At 37.0% G+C, this 26,563-nt stretch overlaps 1 pseudogene; it reads left to right on the forward strand.

The window, feature by feature from the left end:
• The first annotated feature begins 10,443 nt into the window (after positions 1-10,443).
• The window catches only part of LOC109576963 (oxysterol-binding protein-related protein 9-like), a 155,520-nt pseudogene continuing 139,400 nt past the window's right edge, over positions 10,444-26,563 (forward strand).

A 26,563-nucleotide genomic window follows, 5' to 3' on the forward strand; every position in this document is an offset into this window, starting at 1 on the left:
TAGCTGCTGTCACTGTCTGCAGTGATTTTGGAACCCAAGAAAATAAAGTCTCACTGTTTCCATTGGTAATAATACTGTACTATTGTTAATAGCACTGTAGAAAATCTGGAAGAACAGTCTTCAATACCTTATATTGGCCTGAGTTTGCAATGCCCTACTCCATCTCTTTGTTTTGAGTCTTAGTTCCCTCTGTCCGTACAAATGGAGAAGGCAATGGCACCCCACTCCAGTACTCTTGCCTGGAAAATCCCATGGACGGAGGAGTCTGGTAGGCTGCAGTCCACGGGGTCGCTGAGAGTCAGACATGACTGAGCGACCACTTTTCACTTTCATGCATTGAAGAAGGAAACGGCAACCCACTCCAGTGTTCTTGCCTGGAGAATCCCAGGGACGGGGGAGCCTGGTGGGCTGCTGTCTATGGGGTCGCACAGAGTCGGACATGACTGAAGTGACTTAGCAGAGTCCGTACAAAGACCTTAATGTTTCTTTTCTTCTCCTTTGGAACTGAGGTGCGCAGAACTGGATAATCATAAACTCCATGGTCATGTCACACTGTCTTCATTTTGTCAATGTATGGTCCCCTTGTACTTATTCAGTTACTTCTAATGGTATAGTAAGCACACTTAAGGCGACCACTCAAATAATAGTGAAGTTCTTGATGTAACTACATGTAATCTTCTAGTCCTTCCTTCCTCTACCCACCTGATATGAACATCATCTTGAGTCTCAAACCCATCATTCCTTTGCTTCCATTTTTGTCTAGATTTAGTACATCTATATATACTTTTAAAATGTAAGTATATTTTATTTTAGTTGTTTTTACTTTATAAAATATTATGTGGTATGTAATCTTTTGATCTTTTCTGATTATTATTTTCACTCCTTTTTATTTTTCTAAGATTCTTGATTGGTTCCATGTTTTTACAGTTCACAAATTTTGATTATTATATAACACTCCATTTTATGAATATGTGTGTGTATATTTAGTAATGTCGGACTCTGCAACTGCATGACTGTTGCACACCAGGTTCCTCTTGTTCTTGGAATTTCCCAGGTGAGAATCCTGAAGTGGGTTGCAATTTCCTACTCCAAAGTATCTTCCTGACCCAGGAATCGAACCCACATCCCTTGTATCTCCTGCTTTGGCAGGCAGATTCTTTACCACTGGTGCCATCTGGAAGCCCCTCATTGTATGAGTAGTTTACTCATTTATTCTCTTTGGGTGGACACTTGGGTTCTCTCCAAGTTTTTGTCATTGTGAACAGTAATGTTATTGATATACCTTTTTTGATTCCTTGGGTTCTTGTGCAAGGATGTCTCCTGGGGTATTCCTATGAGTGAAATTATTGGGCCTAAAGTATATGAATATTCAAGTTTAGTAGGTAATACCATATTTTCTAAATTACTTGTACCAATAATCACTTTTAGTAGCAATGAACAGTAGATTCTGTGGTTCAAAATCCCTATCAATATTTGGTTTTATCACACTTAAAATTTACCAGGTGAATGGCATATTTCATGAAATGATTATAATTCATTGTGTTTATAATGTATTTTTTCACTGATGATGTTAAGCATCTATTCTTAGAGATTTTTTAGCTTAATGGAATCATTTTCCCCTGGAACTGATTTTTTAAAATATTTTTTGTGTTATTTGTGTTTTTAAAATACAATTTTATAGTTCTTTAGAGTTATTCTTCTTTGATTGTGTGTACAAGCTTGTAACTCAAGACATACAAAACAAATTCTCCAGCAACACAGGAACACAGCCCTGAGCTCCAAGATACAGGCTGCCCAAAGTCACCCCCAAACCATAGAAATCTCATAACTCACTACTGGACACTTCATTGCACTCCAGAAAGAAGAAATCCAGCTCCACCCACCAGAACGCCAACACAAGCTTCCCCAACCAAGAAACCTTGACAAGCCACCTGTACAAACCCACACACAGCAAGGAAACACCACAATAAAGAGAACTCCACAAACTGCCAGAATACAGAAAGGACACCCCAAACTCAGCAATTTAAACAAGATGAAGAGACAGAGGAATGCCCAGCAGATAAAGGAACAGGATAAATGCCCACCAAACCAAACAAAAGAGGAAGAGATAGGGAATCTACCTGATAAAGAATTCTGAATAATGATAGTGAAATTGATCCAAAATCTTGAAATCAAAATGGAATTACAGATAAATAGCCTGGAGACAAGGATTGAGAAGATGCAAGAAAGGTTTAACAAGGACCTAGAAGAAATAAAAAAGAGTCAATATATAATGAATAATGCAGTAAATGAAATAAAAAACACTCTGGAGGCAACAAATAGTAGAATAACAGAGGCAGAAGACAGGATTAGTGAATTAGAAGATAGAATGGTAGAAATAAATGAATCAGAGAGGAAAAAAGAAAAACGAATTAAAAGAAATGAGGACAATCTCAGAGACCTCCAGGACAATATTAAACGCTACAACATTCGAATCATAGGGGTTCCAGAAGAAGAAGACAAAAACAAAGACCATGAGAAAATACTTGAGGAGATGATAGTTGAAAACTTCCCTAAAACGGGGAAGGAAATAATCACTCAAGTCCAAGAAACCCAGAGAGTCCCAAGCAGGATAAACCCAAGGTGAAACACCCCAAGACACATATTAATCAAATTTACAAAGATCAAACACAAAGAACAAATATTAAAAGCAGCAAGGGAAAAACAACAAATAACACACAAGGGAATTCCCATAAGGATAACAGCTGATCTTTCAATAGAAACTCTTCAAGCTAGGAGGGAATGGCAAGACATACTTAAAGTGATGAAAAAAAATAACCTACAGCCCAGATTATTGTACCCAGCAAGGATCTCATTCAAATATGAAGGAGAAATCAAAAGCTTTACAGACAAGCAAAAGCTGAGAGAATTCAGCACCACCAAACCAGCTCTCCAACAAATACTGAAGGATAGTCTCTAGACAGGAAACACAAAAATGGTGTATAAATTTGAACCCAAACAATAAAGTAAATGGCAATGGGATCATACTTATCAATAATTACCTTAAACGTAAATGGGTTGAATGCCCCAACCAAAAGACAAAGACTGGCTGAATGGATACAAAAACAAGACCCCTACATATGCTGTGTACAAGAGACCCACCTCAAAACAGGGGACACATACAGAGTGAAAGTGAAGGGCTGGAAAAAGGTTTTCCATGCAAATAGAGAACAAAAGAAAGCAGGAGTAGCAATACTCATATCAGATAAAATAGACTTTAAAACAAAGGCTGTGAAAAGAGACAAAGATGATCACTACATAATGATCAAAGGATCAATCCAAGGGGAAGATATAACAATTATAAATATATATGCATCTAACACAGGAGCACCACAATATGTAAGACAAATGCTAGCAAGTATGAAAGGAGAAATCAACAATAACACAATAATAGTGGGAGACTTTAATACCCCACTCACACCTATAGATAGATCAACTAAACAGAAAATTAACAAGGAAACACAAACTTTAAACGATACAATAGACCAGTTAGACCTAATTGATATCTATAGGACATTTCATCCCAAAACAATGAATTTCACCTTTTTCTCAAGCGCACATGGAACCTTCTCCAGGATAGATCACATCCTAGGCCATAAAACTAGCCTTGGTAAATTCAAAAAAATTGAAATCATTCCAAGCATCTTTTTTGACCACAATGCAGTAAGATTAGATCTCAATTATAGGAGAAAAACTACTAAAAATTCCAACATATGGAGGCTGAACAACACGCTGCTGAATAACCAACAAATCACAGAAGAAATCAAAAAAGAAATCAAAATTTGCATAGAAACAAATGAAAATGAAAACACAACAACCCAAAACCTGTGGGACACTGTAAAAGCAGCCCTAAGGAGAAAGTTCATAGCAATACAGGCATACTTCAAGAAACAAGAAAAAAGTCAAATAAATAACCTAACTCTACACTTAAAGCAACTAGAAAAGGAAGAAATGAAGAACCCCAGGGTTAGTAGAAGGAAAGAAATCTTAAAAATTAGGGCAGAAATAAATGCAAAAGAAACAAAAGAGACCATAGCAAAAATCAACAAAGACAAAAGCTGGTTCTTTGAGAGGATAAATAAAATCAACAAACCATTAGCCAGACTCATCAAGAAACAAAGGGAGAAAAATCAAATCAATAAAATTAGAAATGAAAATGGAGAGATCACAACAGACAACACAGAAATACAAAGGATTATAAGAGACTACTATCAACAATTATATGCCAATAAAATGGACAGTGTGGAAGAAATGGACAAATTCTTAGAAAAGTACAACTTTCCAAAACTGGACCAGGAAGAAATAGAAAATCTTAACAGACCCATCAGAAGCATGGAAATTGAAACTGAAATCAAAAATCTTCCAGCAAACAAAAGCCCAGGTCCAGAATTCTACCAAAAATTTAGAGAAGAGCCAACACCTATCCTACTCAAACTCTTCCAGAAAATTGCAGAGGAAGGTAAACTTCCAAACTCATTCTATGAGGCCACCATCACCCTAACACCAAAACCTGAAAAAGATCCCACAAAAAAAGAAAACTACAGGCCAATATCACTGATGAACATAGATGCAAAAATCCTTAACAAAATTTTAGCAATCAGAATCCAACAACACATTAAAAAGATCATACACCATGACCAAGTGGGCTTTATCCCAGGGATGCAAGGATTCTTCAATATCTGCAAATCAATCAATGTAACAAATTGAAAAATAAAAGCCATATGATTATATCAATAGATGCAGAGAAAGCCTTTGACAAAATTCAACATCCATTTATGATAAAAACTCTCCAGAAAGCAGGAATAGAAGGAACATACCTCAACATAATAAAAGTTATATATGACAAACCCACAGCAAACATTATCCTCAATGGTGAAAAATTGAAAGCATTTCCTCTAAAGTCAGGAACAAGACAAGGGTGCCCACTTTCACCATTACTATTCAACATAGTTTTGGAAGTTTTGCCTACAGCAATCAGAGCAGAAAAAGAAATAAAAGGAATCCAAATTGGAAAAGAAAAAGTAAAACTCTCACTGTTTGCAGATGACATGGTCCTCTACATAGAAAACCCTAAAGACTCCACCAGAAAATTACTAGAACTAATCAATGATCATAGTAAAGTTGCAGGATATAAAATCAACACACAGAAATCCTTTGCATTCCTATACACTAATAATGAGAAAACTAAAAGAGAAATTAAGGAAACAATTCCATTCACCATTGCAACGGAAAGAATAAAATACTTAGGAATATATCTACCTAAAGAAACTAGGTAGTTTTATATAGTTTTATAGAAAACTATAAAACACTGGTGAAAGAAATCAAAGAGGACACTAATAGATGGAGAAATATACCATGTTCATGGATTGGAAGAATCAATATAGTGAAAATGAGTATACTACCCAAAGCAATTTATAGATTCAATGCAATCCCTATCAAGCTACCAATGATATTCTTCACAGAGCTAGAACAAATAATTTCACAATTTGTATGGAAATACAAAAAACCTCAAATAGCCAAAGCTATCTTGAGAAAGAAGAATGGAACTGCAGGAATCAACCTGCCTGACTTCAGGCTCTACTACAAAGCCACAGTCATCAAGACAATATGGTACTGGCACAAAGACAGAAATATAGATCCATGGAACAAAATAGAAAGCCCAGAGATAAATCCATGTGCATATGGACATCTTATCTTTGACAAAGGAGGCAAGAATATACAATGGATTAAAGACAGTCTCTTTAACAAGTAGTGCTGGGAAAACTGGTCAACCACTTGTAAAAGAATGCACTTTCTAACACCATACACAAAAATAAACTCAAAATGGATTAAAGATCTAAACATAAGACCAGAAACTATAAAACTCCTAGAGGAGAACATAGGCAAAACACTCTCTGACATACATCACAGCAGGATCCTCTATGGCCCACCTCCCAGAATATTGGAAATAAAAGCAAAAATAAACAAATGGGACCTAATTAAACTTAAAAGCTTCTGCACAACAAAGGAAACTATAAGCAAGGTGAAAAGACAGCCTTCAGAATGGGAGAAAATAATAGCAAATGAAGCAACTGACAAACAACTAATCTCAAAAATATACAAGCAACTCCTACAGCTCACTTGCAGAAAAATAAATGACCCAATCAAAAAATAGGCCAAAGAACTAAATAGACATTTCTCCAAAGAAGACATACAGATGGCTAACAAACACATGAAAAGATGCTCAACATCACTCATTATCAGAGAAATGCAAATCAAAACCACTATGAGGTACCATTTCATGTCAGTCAGAATGGCTGCGATCCAAAAGTCTACAAGCAATAAATGCTGGAGAGGGTGTGGAGAAAAGGGAACTCTCTTACACTGTTGGTGGGGATGCAAACTAGTACAGCCACTATGGAGAACAGTGTGGAGATTCCTTAAAAAACTGGAAATAGAACTGCCTTATGACCCAGCAATCCCACTGCTGGGCATACACACTGAGGAAACCAGAAGGGAAAGAGACACGTGTACCCCAATGTTCATCGCAGCACTGTTTATAAAAGCCAGGACATGGAAGCAACCTAAATGTCCATCAACAAATGAATGGATAAGAAAGCTGTGGTACATATACACAATGGAGTATTACTCAGCCATTAAAAAGAATACATTTGAATCAGTTCTAATGAGGTGGATGAAACTGGAGCCTATTTTACAGAGTGAAGTAAGCCAGAAAGAAAAACACCAAAACAGTATACTAACGCATATATATGGAATTTAGAAAGAGTAACAATAACCCTGTATATGAGACAGCAAAAGAGACACTGATGTATAGAACAGTCTTTTGGACCCTGTGGGAGAGGGAGAGGGTGGGATGATTTGGGAGAATGGCATTGAAATACGTATGATATCATATATGGAACGAGTCGCCAGTCCAGGTTTGATGCACGATACTGGATGCTTGGGACTGGTGCACTGGGACGACCCAGGGGGACGGTATGGGGAGGGAGTAGGGAGGAGGGTTCAGGATGGGGAACACATGTATACCTGTGGCGGATTCATTTCGATATATGGCAAAACCAATACAATATTGTAAAGTTTAAAAATAAAATAAAATTTTAAAAAAAAGAAAAAAAAATAAAATATTTTTTGTGTTATTTGTGTTTTTAAAATACAATTTTATAGTTCTTTAGAGTTATTCTTCTTTGATTGTGTGTACAAGCTTGTAACTCATGTTTTTATTTTCTTTAAAGCATTTTTGGTGAACAAAATTAATTTTAATATAAGCAATCGATTGATATTTCCACTCTCAAAGTTTTTGTGTCTTGTTTAAAAATTATTTACCTGAAATCTAAAAGATACTCATCTATATTTCTACTGGGGGTTTAAAATGTTTTTTTGACATTTAACCAATGACCATCATTTTAAAGGGCTGCCCAGGTGGCCCTACTTGTAAAGATCCCACCTGCCAATGCAGGAGACATAAGAGACAGGGGTTAATCCCTGGGTCAGGAAGTTTCCCTGGAAGAGGGCATGGCAACCCACTCCAGTACTCTTGCCTGGAGAATCCCATGGATAGAGGAGCCTGGCAGTCTACAGGGGTCCAAAGGGTCATGAAGAGTCAGACACAACTGAAGCAACTTAGCACAAGCATCATTTTAAAAATAAAAATTAGGGGTATCTAAGTACACGTTTTCATTACACAATAAAAAGTCTTAAAACATGTAGTTTGAAGGTCCAAATATAATAGTTTTAGATACACGTTGATTTGAGAATAGAGCTGAATATTGATACTGTAATTATCACTGTTCCTATTTGTGAATGATGATAAACATTTGTTTAAACATTAAGCAAATATTTAAGATTTTAAACATTTCTCCAAATGCAGTCAGATTCTTTCAAATATTCCTAGAAGCATTTTTATTTATTATGACCACTTGATTGCCCTCATTTCAGCTTATTTAATGGTATTGAGTACTAATTCTGGGTAATCCCAGTTCCATTAAATGCCCATTAAATCTTGTCTCATAGTTAATGAATACACCTGAATTTAAAGTAATCAAAATTTTGTATGAAAAAAGTATATTTTCTTTCATAGATTTTTCAAATTTGAAATGCAAAATGGTATTTTTTATGCTACAGATGAATATATTTGAATATGTTTTGGAAGAATCTGAAAATAATTACCTACCTTTCAATAATTTTACTTATTGCTTATTCCCCCTCACTTCCTTTTTAGTTCTTATCTTTTCCAACCTATATTCACATGTACTTTTCTAATTGTAAGTTTGAGATGTACAAAAAATTCCTTAAGGCAAGTACTTTGATATTTTTTCATTTTGTTGAAGGTGATTATTTTAAACCTGCAACTGAGGCTTGGTGAATCAACAACTATATTATATACATAAATAAATATGGAGCATTTCTTTTTTGAGACAACACATTCTTTTTAATGAGAATTCACTTTATCAAGCTGCCGGTCTGAATTCTTAAATAACTTTGACATAGAATTAAATGAAAAAAACAAATACAATTGTATTTCACTATGATATATTTAATATTTGTAACACCAAATAGTTTAATTTTCATGTCAAAAAATGGCAAGGATCAGACTCTAGTTCAGACCATCTGCTGAACTTTTGAACCTGAACACACACACACACACACACACACCTGTATGTTTGCTTTGAGAGGTGGCAGATTATGCTCAGAGACTGAGATTGTCTTTGCCAATAATTTCTCTAACATAGGTTCACTGTGGGAATTATAATAATTTCACAAGACAATAGCATACAGTATGGTGGTTTTTAAGACAATAATAAAATAACATACTTTGAACAAGGGATAGATTAATTATGCTGTTGTTCCAGACAAGGAGAGTTGAAAAGAATACAGCACAAATTTAATTTGAGGTATATCTTTATTTGAATTGGTACTAGGGAGGGGCAGCTTAGCCAACCAAGAGATGTAAGGAAAGGAAAGTGAAAAGTCTTCTGTTGCTAGGGAAAATTGCTAGGGAACAATGGCATGGGTGTTGGCTAGTTAGAAGATCTTCATGTTGTATGGGCTGCATAGTTTTCACCACTGCTGATAAGAGTCACCTTTACCATGGAGGGAGCTAAGCCAAGGTGTTCAGAGAACTGTTTCGATCAGCAAAGGGCAGCCTTTACTTTTTAATAAATATATATATTTGTTTATTGAAGTATAGTTGATTTACAGCATCGTGTTGATTTGAGGTGCACAGCTGAGTGATTTAGTTGTATATGTGTATATATTTATGCACATATATATTCTTTTCAGATTCTTTTCCATCATAGATTATTGCAGGATATTGAATATAGTTTCCTATGTGGTATAGTAGGTCCTTGTTGCTTATCTGTTTTAGGTATAGTAGTGTCTATCTATTAATCCCTAAATCCTAATTTATCCCTCCTCATTGGTTTACTATGTCTGTGAGTCTACTTCCATTTTGTAAATAAAGTCATTTGTATCATTTGTTCAGATAAGGCAATGGCACCCCACTCCAGCACTCTTGCCTGGAGAATCCCATGGATGAAGGAGCCTGGTAGGCTGCAGTCCATGGGGTTGCTAAGAGTTGGACACGACTGAGTAGCTTCGCTTTCACTTTTCACTTTCATGCATTGGAGAAGGAAATGGCAACCCACTCCAGTGTTCTTGCCTGGAGAATCCCAGGGACGGGGGAGCCTCGTGGGCTGCCATCTATGGGGTCGCACAAAGTCAGACAAGACTAAAGTGACTTAGCAGCAGCTGCAGCAGCAGTATCATTTGTTTAGATTCCACATATAAGTAATATCATATGGTATCTGTCTTTCTCTTTCTAACTTACTTTGGGTCCATCCACATTGTTGCAAGTGGCATTACATCATTATTTTTTATAACTTAGTAATATTCCATTGTGTGTGTGTGTGTGTGTATATGTGTGTGTGTGTGTGTGTGTGTGTATACACCACATCTCCTTGATCCATTCATCTGTCAAAAATAAGTCCCCAGCAGGGCTTCAACACTTGTGCTACCATAGACGTGGATCATTACATCAGTACACACAATACAAAATTAAAGAAAGAGAAAAAAATTATTATAAGAAATCTTAGGATTTACTCTCAATGATTGTTATATATATCCTACAGTCTAGTTCCAATCTTTCACTATTCAAAGATATTATGTTTTTATTGACTATATTCCCCACACTGTACATTTCATCCTCTCAGCTCATTCATTTTGTAACTGGAAGTTTGTACCTTCTATTCTCCCTTATCTATTTCTCTTATCCTCTCCCCCCACCACTCTGTGGCAACCACCTGTTTTAAATGTTTGTTGAATGAGTAAGGGAGGAAGCTTCAGTGCAGAGCTTCTAGGGCAGAACAGGCATGCCACATTTGGGGACCCTGAAAAGAAGCCACTACGATGAACGTGGCAAGAGCTGAAGTGGTGCCAGAAGAGGCTGAGAAGGTAAGCAGGAGGCCAGGTCAGGGTCACAAAGTGGCATGTTCACAGGGAGGACCTTCCACACTATAGTTTACATACTGGGGTGACCAAAAAGTTTGTTTGGGTTCCACAAACTTCAGTGGAAAAACCCGAATGAACTTTTTGGTCAACCCAATAAATGACACCTTTGGAGCACAACTCAAGTGTGAATGGTGCCCTTGTAGCTGGGTAATCAGCCCACCTGGGACAGGGGATGAAGAAGGGGCAGGAGCACCAAGTTACTCCCAGGCCCGAGGAAATGAGGCAGAGAGACCTTTGTCCTGAGGGACATTTCATAGACAGCTAGACCACTGAGGGCCAATTTCCATTCCTATCATTGTCTGTGGTTGACCTGTTTGTCCGTTCTAAATGCATGTGTAATTAGCAATTGCTACTGCCAGGAAATGCCAACACATACAATCTACTTCAGCAGATACAAAACATTTGTGCATGCAACCCAATTTTCAGAACTACAAAATGCCAAGTGTCCAGATGTAGTGAATTCTCAGAAGTAATTAACTACATAAATTAACAAAATAAAATCATTCTCACATGCACTGATAAAAACTAATGGCCGGTCTCCTACTAATGTTTTGGATTGTTTTTTGTATTTTTTGTTGAGAATACTTTTTCACACTTTCAACTTTTTTTGGTCTATTAAAATGGAACGATTTTATTACATCTCACCTCCTTGCAAATATTGGAAAAAAATAATAAAACCCTCATGTGTTTCCAGAATTTTATGCAACCTTCTAGTAAATAAGCAGAGTAAGATATGCAATCTCAGCTTTTCTCTCTCCTGAAATTATTTGCCTGATGTGTGCTCTTCCATGAAAGAGCTTTTAAGCACTCATACGTGAGATTAGCATCCATGGAAAGAGCAGAATTTGCTTTTCCACTAGCTTAATAAAGTGCTGTCCTGGTGATTTGAAGAGAAATCCAATTTCTCTTTGTTTTATATAACCAGTGATCTCCCAAAGGACATTCTTCACTCACTGACTCAAAGTAAAGTTAATTCTTTGGCTCATTTGCTACAGGAACCAAATATATCTAGGTTCAAATTATGCCTCTGCCATGCTCAACCTCTGTCACCTCCATTTAATATTGCTTACTTTCAGTGCCCTCAACTATAAATGGGGATAATGATAAAGTTCCTATAGGGTTTTTAACAGATGTGAAAATATAAATACCTAATGCAGTGGCTGGCATGAATGTTACCATCTTTATTACTGCATTTAATGGTATTCTTTTATTTTTAACTAAATTATACACATAGTCCATCTATATGAAGTACATGCAAAACTAACAATATTGTAAGTTGACTATATATTTTCATTTTTTTAATTTATTTTTTCTTTTTTAATTGAGATAAAATTGTTTTAAAATATTGTGTTATTTTCTGCTGTATAATAAAGCAAATCAGCAAAATGTATACATATGTCCCCTCTCTCTTGAACCTCCCTCCCAGCTCCTCATCCCACCCCTCTAGGTCATCACAGAGCACCAAGCAGAGCTTCCTTTGCTATACAGCAGCTTCTCACTTGTTATGTTTTACATCTGGTAAAGAATATATGTTGGGGATTCCCAGATAATGCTAGTGGTAAAGAACTCACCTACCAATGCAGACGACATAAGAGACACGGGTTCAACCCCTGGGTCAGGAAGATACCCTGGAGGAAGGCATGATAACCCATTCCAGTACTCTTGCCCAGAGAATCCCATGGACAGAGAAGCCTGGTGGGCTACAGTCCATAGGGTAGCAAAGAGTAGAACATGACTGACTGAATTGAGCTAGCACATTGGGTAAAATTGTGTAAAGTTGACAATCAACCTGATTTTGGAACAAATAACATGAATCTTGAAATAAGGCCAATCTTGGTTTGAATGTACATATTTATACTCATAAACCCTTTTCATGTAAATTGTTTATCTTTCTGAGTTTGGGCTGTAAGTGGCTTAATAACAATGACCTCTAAACCTTGTTTTATAGATTTAGAAGATCAGCATACATAGAGTGCCCAACATAATAACTTCTCAAAATGTGGTCTCTGTGTTCATGGTTGTGTTTTTGTCTATAAAGTTTATAAATGCTACTGACTTTTAAAACTGGAAGGAAATTGATGTATTTTCTGTGAGATATCTATCACAGGTTTGGGATGGTCACAGGTTCTAGATGGTCTTTTAATAGCATTAAGCACACTGGAAATCAACAAGCTAATTGGTCATTTATAAAGCATTTAAATTATGTATACATATATACATGTACAGTTAAAAAGTAATATTCTAATTTGTTCAGAATTTTGTGTTTTTGAGACTACTCAGTTCAGTTCAGTTTAGTTCAGTCGTTCAGTCGTGTCCGACTCTTTGCGACCTCATGAATCGCAGCACACCAGGTCTCCCTATCCATCACCAATTCCCGGAGTTCACCCAGACTCATGTCCATTGAGTCAGTGATGCCATCCAGCCATCTCATCCTCTGTCGTCCTCATCTCCTCCTGCCCCCAATCCCTCCCAGCATCAGAGTCTACTACTACTTCTACTTGAGACTACTACTACTTCTTTATTCTGCTTATTTGCCCAATAAAATATCTGGGTTTTCACTAAGTGACTTAAAATTAATATTTTTAGAAAAAAGGATAGCCATGATCACATGTCTGATAGAGAAATACATAGAAGATAGAATAACCTGTGATTCCTAGCAAGTAAATACTTATGCCCCTGTTCCCTTTCTCTTTCTGATATCAAAGTTTTTAAATGGTAATCTTGAAACCTGGGAAATGATTTACAGATTTCTTTAACAGATTTGCGCATAAAAGTCTGACATCTTAATTGCGTTCTGAACATATTCTTGTTTAAGGCCATCAGTTCAGTTCAGCTCAGTCATTCAGTCGTGTCCGACTCTTTGCGACCCCATGAATTGCAGCATGCCAGGCCATCCTGTCCAACACCAAATCCCGGAGTTCACACAAACTCATGTCCATCGAATTGGTGATGCCATCCAGCCATCTCATCCTGTGTCGTCCCCTTCTCCTCCTGGCCCCAATCCCTCCCAGAATCAGATTCTTTTCCAATGAGTCAACTCTTCGCATGAGGTGGCCAAAGTATTGGAGTTTCAGCTTCAACATCAGTCCTTCCAATGAACATTCAGGACTGATCTCATTTAGGATGGACTGGTTGGATCTCCTTGCAGTCCAAGGGACTCTCAAGAGTCTTCTCAACACCACAGTTCAAAAGCATCAATTCTTCAGCGCTCAGCTTTCTTCACAGTCCAACTTTCACATCCATACATGACCACTGGAAAAACAATAGCCTTGACTAGACGGACCTTTGTTGGCAAAGTAATGTCTCTGCTTTTGAATATGCTATCTAGGTTGGTCATAACTTTCCTTCCAAGGAGTAAGTGTCTTTTAATTTCATCTGCAGTGAATTTAGAGCCCAGAAAAATAAAGTCAGCTACTCTTTCCACTGTTTCCCCATCTATTTCCCACGAAGTGATGGGACCAGATGCCATGATCTTCGTTTTCTTAATATTGAGCTATAAGCCAACTTTTTCACTCTCCTCTTTCAGTTTCATCAAGAGGCTTTTTAGTTCTTCTTCACATTCTGCCATAAGTGGTGTCATCTGCATATCTGAGGTTATTGATATTTCTCCTGGCAATCTTGATTCCAGCTTGTGCTTCTTCCAGCCCAGCGTTTCTCATGATGTACTCTGCATAGAAGTTAAATAAGCATGGTGACAATATACAGTCTTGACGTACTCCTTTTCCTATTTGGAACCAGTCTGTTGTTCCATGTCCAGTTCTAACTGTTGCTTCCTGACCTGCATACACATTTCTCAAGAGGCAGGTCAGATGGTCTGGTATTCCCATCTCTTTCAGAATTTTCCACAGTTTATTGTGATCCACACAGTCAAAGGCTTTGGCATAGTCAATAAAGCAGAAATAGATGTTTTTTTCTGGAACTCTCTTGCTTTTTCCATGATCCAGCGGATGTTGGCAATTTGGTCTCTGGTTGCTCTGCCTTTTCTAAAACCAGCTTGAACATCTGGAAGTGCATGGTTCACATATTGCTGAAGCCTGGCTTGGAGAATTTTGAGCATTTCTTTATTAGCATGTGAGATGAGTGCAATTGTGCGGTAGTTTGAGCATTCTTTGGCATTGCCTTTCTTTGGGATTGGAATGAAAACTGACCTTTTCCAGTCCTGTGGCCACTGCTGAGTTTTCCAAATTTGCTGGCATATTGAGTGCAGCACTTCCACAGCATCATCTTTCAGGATTTGAAATAGCTCAACTGGAATTCCATCACTTCCACTAGCTTTGTTTGTAGTGATGCTTTCTAAAGTCCACTTGACTTCACATTCCAGGATGTCTGGCTCTAGGTGAGTGATCACACCATTGTGATTATCTTGTTCGTGAAGCTCTTTTTTGTACAGTTCTTCTGTGTATTCTTGCCACCTCTTCTTAATATCTTCTGCTTCTCTTAGGTCCATACCATTTCTGTCCTTTATCGAGCTCACCTTTGCATGAAATGTTCCCTTGGTTATCTCTAATTTTATTGAAGAGATCTCTAGTCTTTCCCATTTTGTTGTTTTCCTGTATTTCTTTGCATTGATTGCTGAGGAAGGCTTTCTTATCTCTTCTTGCTATTCTTTGGAACTCTGCATTCAGATGCTTATATCTTTCCTTTTCTCCTTTGCCTTTTGCTTCTCTTCTTTTCACAGCTATTTGTAAGGCCTCCCCAGACAGCCTTCTTGCTTTTTTGCATTTCTTTTCCTTGGGGATGGTCTTGATCCCTGTCTCCTGTACAATGTCACAAACCTCAGTCCATAGTTCATCATGCACTCTATTTATCAGATCTAGTCCCTTAAATCTATTTCTCACTTCCACTGTATAATCATAAGGAATTTGATTTAGGTCATACCTGAATGGTCTAGTTGTTTTCCCTACTTTCTTCTGAAAGAAGAAAGTTTAAGTTTGAATTTGGCAATAAGGAGTTCATGATCTGAGCAACCGTCAGCTTCCAGTCTTGTTTTTGCTGACTGTATAAAGCTTCTCCATCTTTGGCTGCAAAGAATATAATCAATCTGATTTCTGTGTTGACCATCTGGTGATGTCCATGTGTAGAGTCTTCTCTTGTGTTGTTGGAAGTGGGTGTTTGCTATGACCAGTGTGTTCTCTTGGCAAAACTCTATTAGCCTTTGTCCTGCTTCATTCCATATTCCTATGCCAAATTTGCCTGTTACCTCAGGTGTTTCTTGACTTCCTACTTTTGCATTCCAGTCCCCTATAATGAAAAGGACATCCTTTTTGGCTGTTAGTTCTAAAAGGTCTTGTAGGTCTTCATAGAACCGTTCAACTTCAGCTTCTTCAGAGTTACTGGTTGGGTCATAGACTTGGATTACTGTGATCCTGAACGGTTTGCCTTGGAAATGAACAGAGATCATCCTGTCGTTTTTGAGATTGCATCCAAGTACTGCATTTCGGATTCTTTTGTTGACCATGATGGCTACTTCATTTCTTCTAAAGGATTCCTGCCCACAGTAGTAGATATAATGGTCATCTGAGTTAAATTCACTCATTCCAGTCCATTTTAGTTCGCTGATTCCTAGAATGTCAACGTTCACTCTTGCCATCTCCTGTTTGACCACTTCCAATTTGCCTTGATTCATGGACCTAACATTCCACGTCCTTATGCAATATTGCTCTTTACAGCATGGGACCTTGCTTTTATCACCAGTCACATCCTCAACTGGGTATTGTTTTTGCTTTGGCTCCATCCCTTCATTCTTTCTGGAGTTATTTCTCCACTGATCTCCAGTAGCATATTGGGCACCTACCGACCTGTGGAGTTCCTCTCAGTATCCTACCATTTTGCCTTTTCATACTGTTCATGGGATTCTCAAGGCAAGAATACTGAAGTGGGTTTGCCATTCCTTTCTCCAGTGGACCACATTCTGTCAGACCTCTCCACCATGACCCGCCCATCTTGGGTGGCCCCACACGGCATGGCTTAGTTTCATTGAGTTAGACAAGACTGTGGTCCGTGTGATCAGATTGGCTAGTTTTCTGTGATTATGGTTTCAGTCTGTCTGCCTTCTGATACCTTCTCGTAACAACTATCGTCTTACTTGGGTTTCTCTTACCTTGGACGTGGGGAATCTCTTCACGGCTGCTCCAGCAAAGCGCAGCCGCTGCTCCTTACCTTGGACGAGGTTGCCCCTCCTGACGTTGAACGTGGGATAGCTCCTCTCAACCACGCTTCTGTGCGGTCCATCGCAGCCAGCACACTTCTGTGCTAATGTGTGTTGAAGGCCATAGAAAGTTTTGTTTTATCTTTGGAGGAACACCATCTTGCCATTTCTATTATTTCAGTGACAGATGTTTCTAGCCAACTGGTGAGTCATCACATTTTTTTTTGTATTTGATTTTCATCACAATGTACATATTCTAAAACAATCTTTTATAATGGTAGCCTTGAACCAGCATACTTTTAGTGGACAAACTGCCCTTTGAAACCATGTGGCCATCCATTAAAAAGCCACCTAAAACACTAGGAAAATGCTGTCATTTTAAGTAGTTTTCCGGGAAGGAAGTCTTTTCTCCCTGAATTGATTGGCATTTTTATACCATTATGTCTTATGGTAGAAAATGAGGCTAGTCAGATATGTCTACTTTAAGGAATAATTTCTTATTTTTACAACATTTGGCTGAATTTCCCAGTTTACCTGATGGGAACCAACCATAAGCTTGATTTATGTGTTTAGGGATGGGAATCCAATATGTAGATTTCTTAAGTGAGAGGGCTTCTTTTCCTTATAATCATATAATATATTTCCTTCAACAATGACTTTTGCCTGTATATGGATTCTTCATCTTATCCCCCTGACTCTTCCTCCAATGTAACCATATCTTTATTAGTTTCCAGCTTTAAAAAATAATTTTGCCACATATATAATTATGTCTAACAGTAAAATGATTAATTTTTATTTTTTGTAAGCATTATATGTAGTCTCCTATGATTTGTATTTTTAACTCAATGTGATATTTCTAAAATCCATCTAAGCTATTTTTAGATGAGATAAATGAAATTCATTCATTTTTCTATGTTGTATAGTACTTCACGACGATTACACAAAATTTGTTTCTTTTTCCTATGGATGAGTTTTCCCCACTGGACATTTGGAACATTCTTGTGTCTTTCTTATGGTGAAAGTATGCAGGAGTTTCCTTAGGACAGGAATTTCCTGGACCCTGTTTATACTTGTTTTCACATTGACAAAATGGAAAATAAGTTGTTTTTCCAAAGTGGCTGTACTAATCACAACCTCCAGAAGAGTACCTGTTTTTATTGCTCCATATACATATCAGCATTGTCAAGTTCCTAAGTATTTGTCCATAAAATGAATGTAAAATGGTATTTTATTGTGACCCTGATTCACATTTCTTACATCAATAATGAGGTTGAATGTCTTTTCATATGTCAGCCATAGCTCAGCAGGTAAAGAATTCGCTTGCAATGCAGGAGACCCTGGTTTGATTCCTGGGTAGGGAAGATCCCCTGGAGAAGTGATCTGCTACCCACTCCAGTATTTATGGGTTTCCCTGGTGGCTCAGACAGTAAAGAATCCATCTGCAATGCAGGAGACCTGGGTTCAGTCCCTGTGTTGGGAAGATCTCCTGGAGGAGGACATGGCAACCCACTCCAGTATTCTTGCCTGGAGAATCCGCATGGACAGAGGCACCTGGTGGGCTACAGTCCATGGGGTCGTAAAGAGTTGGGCATGACTGAGAAACTCAGCACAGCATAAAGCTTTTTGCATATTCTTTGTGTATTTTTTTTTATTGTGTAATCTATTATCTAGTTTTTATGGATTGAATAATTATTCAATTTCCTAAAGATCTTCAATGTTATTTCTATCATGTATCATAATTACTGTTCCTGGACTCAGTGTTTGAACGATTTGGGAATTCCTACACCTAAATTCGGAGAAGGCAATGGCACCCCACTCCAGTACTCTTGCCTGGAAAATCCCATGGATGAAGAAGCCTGGTAGGCTACAGTCCATGGGGTCGCTAAGAGTCAGACATGACTGAGCGACTTCACTTTCATTTTTCACTTTCATGCATTGGAGAAGGAAATGGCAACCCACTCCAGTGTTCTTGCCTGGAGAATCCCAGGGGTGGGAGAGCCTGGTGGGCTGACGTCTATGGGGTCACACAGAGTCAGACACGACTGAAGTGACTTAGCAGCACACCTAAATTAACTATATTAATTTTTATAGTTTTATAAGTTTTTTTTTTCTGATAGAAAAAAACCACATTTTACTCTTTTTATAAATTTAGGAATGTTTGGTATATACTTTTTCCCTTTGTTTTTCAAATAATTTTGTCAAATTTCACATAGAATGCTACTTGGATTTTTACTGAAATTATATTGTGTGTTTAGATAAAATTTTGGAAAATGGAAAATTTATCCTACCTGTCTATTAAAGTAAAAACTCTATTTTTAAGGTCTCTTCAATATATTTAAATATAATTATAATAATTTCTTGATATACTTGAAGCCTATCTTAGATGAATTCTTTTATACATTTTAGTATACACATTTATTATAATGAGTATATTTTTAAAAGAGTGTAGCTAGCATTTAGAAATGCAACTGAGTTTTTTATATCCATCTTACATCTAGCCATCTTTCTAAATTATCTTTGCTATTTTACTAATTTCAGTTCAGTTCAGTCACTCAGTCATGTCTGACTCTTTGCAACCCCATGAATCACAGCACGCCAGGCCTCCCTATCCATCACCAACTCCTGGAGTTCACTCAAACTCATGTCCATCGAGTCACTGATGCCATCCAGCCATCTCATCCTCTGTTGTCCCCTTCTCCTCCTGCCCGCAATCCCTCCCAGCATCAGAGTCTTTTCCAACGAGTCAAGTCTTCACATGAGGTGGCCAAAGTACTGGAGTTTCAGCTTTAGCATCATTCCTTCCAAAGAACACCCAGGACTGATCTCCCTTAGAATGGACTGGTTGGATCTCCTTGCAGTCCATGGGACTCTCAAGAGTCTTCTCCAACACCACAGTTCAAAAGCATCAATTCTTTGGCGCTCAGCTTTCTTTACAGTCCAACTCTCACATCCATACATGACTACTGGAAAAACCATAGCCTTGACTAGATGGCAAAGTAATGTCTCTGCTTTTGAATATGCTATCTAGGTTGGCCTAACTTTCCTTCCAAAGATAGATTAACATTTAGAAATGCAACTGAGATTTTTTATATCCACCTTATGTCTAGCCATCTTTTTAGATTATCTTTACTATTTTACTAATTTATAGATTTTTGTGGAGTATTATGTAAATAATCATATCATGTGCAGATTAAAAGTTTACTACTTAGCTCGATTGTTATTTTCTAGTATTTATGCTTTTAATTTGAAGATTTAATTTATCTTCATGGATGAGTGTTTATTATATACATACATATATGTGTGTGTGTGTGATATTTTTAGACAATTTAGAATATTTGCATTTTTATCTTTTCAACCATTGCCTCTTTTTTTCTCTCTTCTTTTCTTAGGAAACCTCAGTTATGTACATGTATCTCATTCTCTTCACATTCCTTAAGATTTGTTCACATTTCCCATTTTTGCCACTGTGTGATACATTCTGTGTAATTTCTATTTTAAACAAGCATTATTTCAATCAATCCTCTCAAGAATCCTAACCTTGATTTTACAGAGAGAAAACTAAGATGCTCAGTATTTCTTCACTAGTCCATTATTTAACCCATTGGTTTATGTAACATTCCACCTTTAACCTAAAGTGAATCACCATATATACATGACCCTACTTTTAATTCTCTATTCTGCTCCATTGATGCATTCAACTGTTTTGGCCTCAATAACAAAGCCTTTTGTTATGACTTTATTTATTGTATATTTTTCTACTGATATTATTACACTTTTTTTCCTGAAAAAACTTGATTTTTTTAAAAATAGATATTCACACGAAACCTATATTTTAACTTTATTTTGCTTGTTATCTGGGGAAAAATACATTTGGCACCATATACAAGACACAGGAGGTAAACAATTAGTAAGTAACACCGAGGAAACCAGAATTGAAAGAGACACGTGTACCCCAATGTTCATCGCAGCACTGTTTATAATAGCCAGGACATGGAAGCAACCTAGATGTCCATCAGCAGATGAATGGATAAGAAAGCTGTGGTATATATACACAATGGAGTATTACTCAGCCATTAAAAAGAATACATTTGAATCAGTTCTAATGAGATGGATGAAAGTGGAACCTATTATACAGAGTGAAGTAAGCCAGAAAGAAAAACACCAATACAATACAGTATATTAACGCATATATATGGAATTTAGAAAGATGATAACAATGACCCCATATGTGAGACAGAAAAAGAGACACAGATGTAAAGAATAGACTTTTGGACTCTGTGGAAGAAGGCGAGGGTGGGATGATTTGAGAGAATAGCATTGAATCCTGTGTATTATCATATGTGAAATAGATTGCCAGTCCAGGTTAGATTCATGAGACAGGGTGCTCAGGGCTGGTGCACTGGGAAGACCCTGAGAGATGGGATGGGAGGGATGTGGGAGGGGTGTTCAGGATGGGGAACACATGTACATCCATGGATGATTCATGTCAATGTATGGCAAAAACCACTACAATAAAGTAATTAGCCTCCAATTAAAAAAAAAAAAAGTGTCTCCTTTAGCCTATCATTTGGTTCTTTCTCAAGAAGCAAGTAATGTTGCCAGCTTCTTATATGCTCTTCTAGAAATAGTCCATACATTTGAACTTTAAAATAAGTCTATTAAGAATTCAAAGAATTTAGTTAATAACCAAAGAATTTGAGAAAAATTTGATCAATATTGAATTGAATTTATAGATTAACTTGAAGCAGAATTGACATCCATACAGTAACAAAACTCATTCAACTGCTAGAATGTCTTTCCACTTCTTTATTTTTTTCTTTTAACTTTTTTATATTGGAGTATAGCCAATTAACAAGGTTGGGAGAGTTTCAGGTGCAGAGCAGAACAACTCAGCCATACATATACATGTATCCATTCTCCTTGAAACTCCTCTCCCATCTAGACTCCTTCATATTTGACATATTGTACCCTTTTTTGTGTCCTTCAATAAACTTTTACAATTTTATTCATATTTTACATAGTTTCTGATAATAAATATGCCTAAGAATTCCAATATTTTTGTATGTGTGACAATAATGAATAGAATCCTGGTGTATTGATTTTGTATCTTTCTTATAAGCCTAGTAATTTCTAACAGTTTTTCATTTGACTTTCTTGCATTTTCTACCCAGATGATGATATTGTCTACAAATAGTGACAGCTGAGTCTTTCCTTTCAATCTCTGTGCTACTTTTTTATACTGATTTTATTAATTTAGTAAGACTTCATTATACCTTAGAATGATAACAGAGGTAGAAGATAATGCTTTGTTTTCCCTGTTTTTGTGGAAATACTATTTTTATATGAGTAATTATGTTTGCTGTGTGCCCCTCATAGCTTATTTTCCATCTATTTCATCTACTAAGGTATTTCTTTTTTCTTTTTAACCTTTTGAACCTCATAATCCATTTCTCTCACTCTAACCCTCTATCTCTGGCAACTGCCAATTTGTTGTCTATAGTTATGAGTTTTTACTTCTTTAGATTTAATATGTAAGAGAGATTATACAGTGTTTGTCATTCTGTAATTTCTGATACATCTTCTGGTTCTATACCTTCTATTGCACTAAATGTTTCAACTATTTCTAAATTGATATTTAGGCTACCTATCGAATTAAAAAATTATTTTAGTGTCACTAAATATTCTAAGTACAATAATTCTGTTTTTATGATCTGTTTTTGCATGCTTTCCCTTGAAACTTTATTTCCATAATACTTGCACATAGAGCTGTCTGACATTCTGAATCTGACAATTCAATATGTTTGAACCTTGAAAAAATAAGAATATAATTTTCTGTTTCTGGTAGCTGTGGCATATTGGGTCTCATGTTTTCTTTGTTGCTTGCTGATATTTGTGGACTTGTTGGTTGGACCTCATCTGTGGAATATCTTTATGCTTTAATTAGGATAACTTTTCTCTAAAGAGGGTTTGCCCCTACTTTGTCAATAGCCAAGGAATATTCCTAATATGGGTCTTTTCTGTCTTCTTTCCTATTGTGACTCAGTATGGTTTTTCCAGTAGTCATGTATGGATGTGAGAGTTGAACTATAAAGAAAGCTCAGTGCCGAATAATTGATGTTTTTGAACTGTGGTGTTAGAGAAGACTCTTGAGAGTCCCTTGGACAGTAAGGAGATCAAGCCAGTCAATCCTAAAGGAAATCAGTCCAGAATATTCATTGGAAAGACTGGTGCTGAAGCTGAAACTCCAATACTTTGGCCACCTGATGCAAAGAACTGATTCCTTGGAAAAGACCCTGATTCTGGGAAAGATGAAGGCATGAGGAGAAGGGGACAACAGAGGATGAGATGGCATCACTGACTCGGTGGACATGAGTCTGAGCAAGCTCTGGGAGTTAGTGATGGACAGGGAAGCCTGGCGTGCTGCAGTCCATGGAGTTGCAAAGAGTCAGAAACAACTGAGCGACTGAACTGAATTGAGCTGATGGGATTGTAAGACTCAGGTTATTTACAAGCTGCCTCTCAAGGCTCCGTTTTAATCTCCCTTAATTGAGTTATTGTTGACCTCTGCCCTAAATATAACCCTTCTTCCCTGACTGTTCACTGCTCAGTCCCAGCATCTTGATCTGATTCCAGATCATATTAGAAAAGTAAATTGAGTGTCGTAAAGTGAGGAGGAGGTTTTGGTAGGGATGTTTCCTTGCCTCTTTTGTAACTATGAAAAACATCTATTTCTGCTTTATTGACTATGCCAAAGCCTTTGACTGTGTGGATCACAATAAACTGTGGAAAATTCTGAAAGAGATGGGAATATCAGACCACCTGATCTGCCTCTTGAGAAACGGGTATGCAGGTCAGGAAGCAACAGTTAGAACTGGACATGGAACAACAGACTGCTTCCAAATAGGAAAAGGAGTACGTCAAGGCTGTATATTGTCACCGTGCTTATTTAACTTCTATGCAGAGTACATCATGAGAAACGCTGGGCTGGAAGAAGCACAAGCTGGAATCAAGATTGCCGGGAGAAATATCAATAACCTCAGATATGCAGATGACACCACCCTTATGGCAGAAAGTGAAGAGGAACTAAAAAGCCTCTTGATGAAAGTGAAAGTGGAGAGTGAAAAAGCTGGCTTAAAGCTCAACATTCAGAAAATGAAGATCATGGCATCCAGTCCCATCACTTCATGGGAAATAGATGGGAAAACAGTGGAAACAGTGTCAGACTTTATTTTTCTGGGCTCCAAAATCACTACAGATGGTGACTGCAGCCATGAAATTAAAAGACGCTTGCTCCTTGGAAGGAAAGTTATGACCAACCTAGATAGCATATTCAAAAGCAGAGACATTACTTTGCCAACAAAGGTTCGTTTAGTCAAGGCTATGGATTTTCCTGTGGTCATGTATGGATGTGAGAGTTGGACTGTGAAGAAGGCTGAGCACCAAATAATTGATGCTTTTGAACTGTGGTGTTGGAGAAGACTCTTGAGAGTCCCTTGGACTGCAAGGAGATCCAACCAGTCCATTCTGAAGGAGATCAGTCCCGGGATTTCTTCGGAAGGAATGATGCTAAAGCTGAAACTCCAGTACTTTGGCCACCTCGTGTGAAGAGGTGACTCATTGGAAAAGACTCTGATGCTGGGAGGGATTGGGGGCAAGAGGAGAAGGGGATGACAGAGGATGAGATGGCTGGATGGAATCACTGACTCGACGGACATGAGTCTGAGTGAACTCCAGGAGTTGGTGATGGACAGGGAGGCCTGGCGTGCTGTGATTCATGGGGTCGCAAAGAGTCGGACACGACTGAACGACTGATCTGATCTGAGACATCTATTTTCTGCCCTAGCAGTGTATCTCTATTCAGCTGTAAAATAGAACACAAAATATCTATAGGAGAATTATTTGAACATGTTTTGATGATTTTTCCACATTTCAGTGAATACAGGTTTTTTTTTGAAAATTATATTTCAGAATAATAGTAATAATTAGCATTTATTGAATGCTTCCTGTATGCTAGACACTATCCTTCACACCTTTCATTGTACTTAATTTCCCCAACAAACTTATAAAAGAACTTTGTTGGGGAAATTAAGTACAATGAAAGGTGTGAAGGATAGTGTCTAGCATACAGGAAGATTTGGCAAAACTAATACAAGTATGTAAAGTTTAAAAATAAAATAAAATTTAAAAAAATAATAAATAAATCATTTAATAAAAAAAAAGTCAAAAAAAAAAAGAAGCTAGCTATTGCTAATATTACCACTGCATTAATATTACAAAATGTGGAAATTGACACACAATAGCAGCTTTTTGACACAATGCTCTTTAATCTTGGTTTAGGATTTTTCTTCCTAGTCTGTAAGTGCAAAAGTGAAAGTGTTAGTTGCTCAGTTGTGTCAGATTCTTTCTGACCCGAGGGACTATAGCCCACCAGGTTCCTCTGTCCATGGAATTCTCCAGGCAAGAATACTGGAGTGGGTGGCCATTCCTTTCTCCAGGGGATCTTCCTGACCCAGGGATCAAACCTAGGTTTCCTACATGGCAGGCAGGTTCTTTACCATCTGAGCCACTAGATACTATACAGCCACCGATACTTGTGCAAAGAGAGCTTTGGATTAAGAATTAGGACTCAATTCTCTACTTGCCAAAACAATGTGCAAATTCCTAAAAGAAAAACTGTGTAAATAAGCATGTTTAATCTGGCAGTCTCATAAAAATATCTTAATTTATTGATATTGTCCTATGTTTTGAAATACATTGAAGAAAGAAACCATGAAAGGAATTAGCTTTTTAACAGGTGCCAGTAATTAAAGCTGGAGACTGACCAAAAAATAGCTGCTCCCTGTAACACTCAAGAGGAAAAATATTCATTTGAAGCGGAACTGTCCTTCTGAACTCTAGCTCAAATGTGATTTATATTTCAGTGTGTTTTCTTACCTGGTGACTTTTATTTAATATATTTTCCTGTAATTTGATCCTAAGACTGCAAGACATATTGAAAACATTTATCATAGAATTGAAAACATTTTGCAAGTCTTAAATATTACTATTGAATTTTAAAGTTAAAAACCAATCATTTTATGAGAAGAAATTTAAAGCTAAGGTATGTTAACTTACTTTACGAGAATGATTTGACCCAACCATTGTATAAAAATTAAAGTAAATTTTTCTAAGAAAATATTCTAAATAAATAAAAAAAATTTTTATTAAGTATGTGATTTCAAGTGATGCCAACACTTAAATGTTTAAATAGCTATAAGTTTAACCTGCCATTTCATATTGCAATATAAATATTCATACCATATTTTCTAGATCAAAAATTTTATGAATGCTGACAGATTTATCCTCAGCATAAATATTAAGGTCAACTGCTGCATCCCTAGTGTTATTGTAATTTTGGTTTAACTCTACTATTCATTTTCTACTTAAGTCAAGAGACTAATACATTAAAAATATTAGCATATGAGTTTTGGATATACAAATACAAAGCATAAAGATGGAGTTTTATGACTTTGACAACTTCAAGGGAGTTGGAATAGAGCTGTATAGGAGCAGAGCTTTTTGTATGTGATTGAAATCAAGCTGGTATTCAAGTAAGAGTGTTAAAACTCTAGGGAACTAAGGTCATTCCCAAGGTTGCCACAAAGAAAATAGCTTGAGAATATACACTAAAAGGAAATGAAAAGGGAATTCTAAAATCTCACAATACAAAATCAAATAAGCACTAATAAAATAGTAATGCAGGAAATGAGGGGTAAAAAAGCTGTTAGGCATATAGAAAACAAGTAGCAAAATGACAGAGGTAATTACTTTTCAGAATAAATCTTAAAAAGGGATAAAGTAAGAGGATTCAAATTTCCTGATTTCAAAATT

This window comes from Bos indicus, chromosome 2, assembly GCF_029378745.1.
Source record: "Bos indicus isolate NIAB-ARS_2022 breed Sahiwal x Tharparkar chromosome 2, NIAB-ARS_B.indTharparkar_mat_pri_1.0, whole genome shotgun sequence".
NCBI lineage: Eukaryota > Metazoa > Chordata > Mammalia > Artiodactyla > Bovidae > Bos > Bos indicus.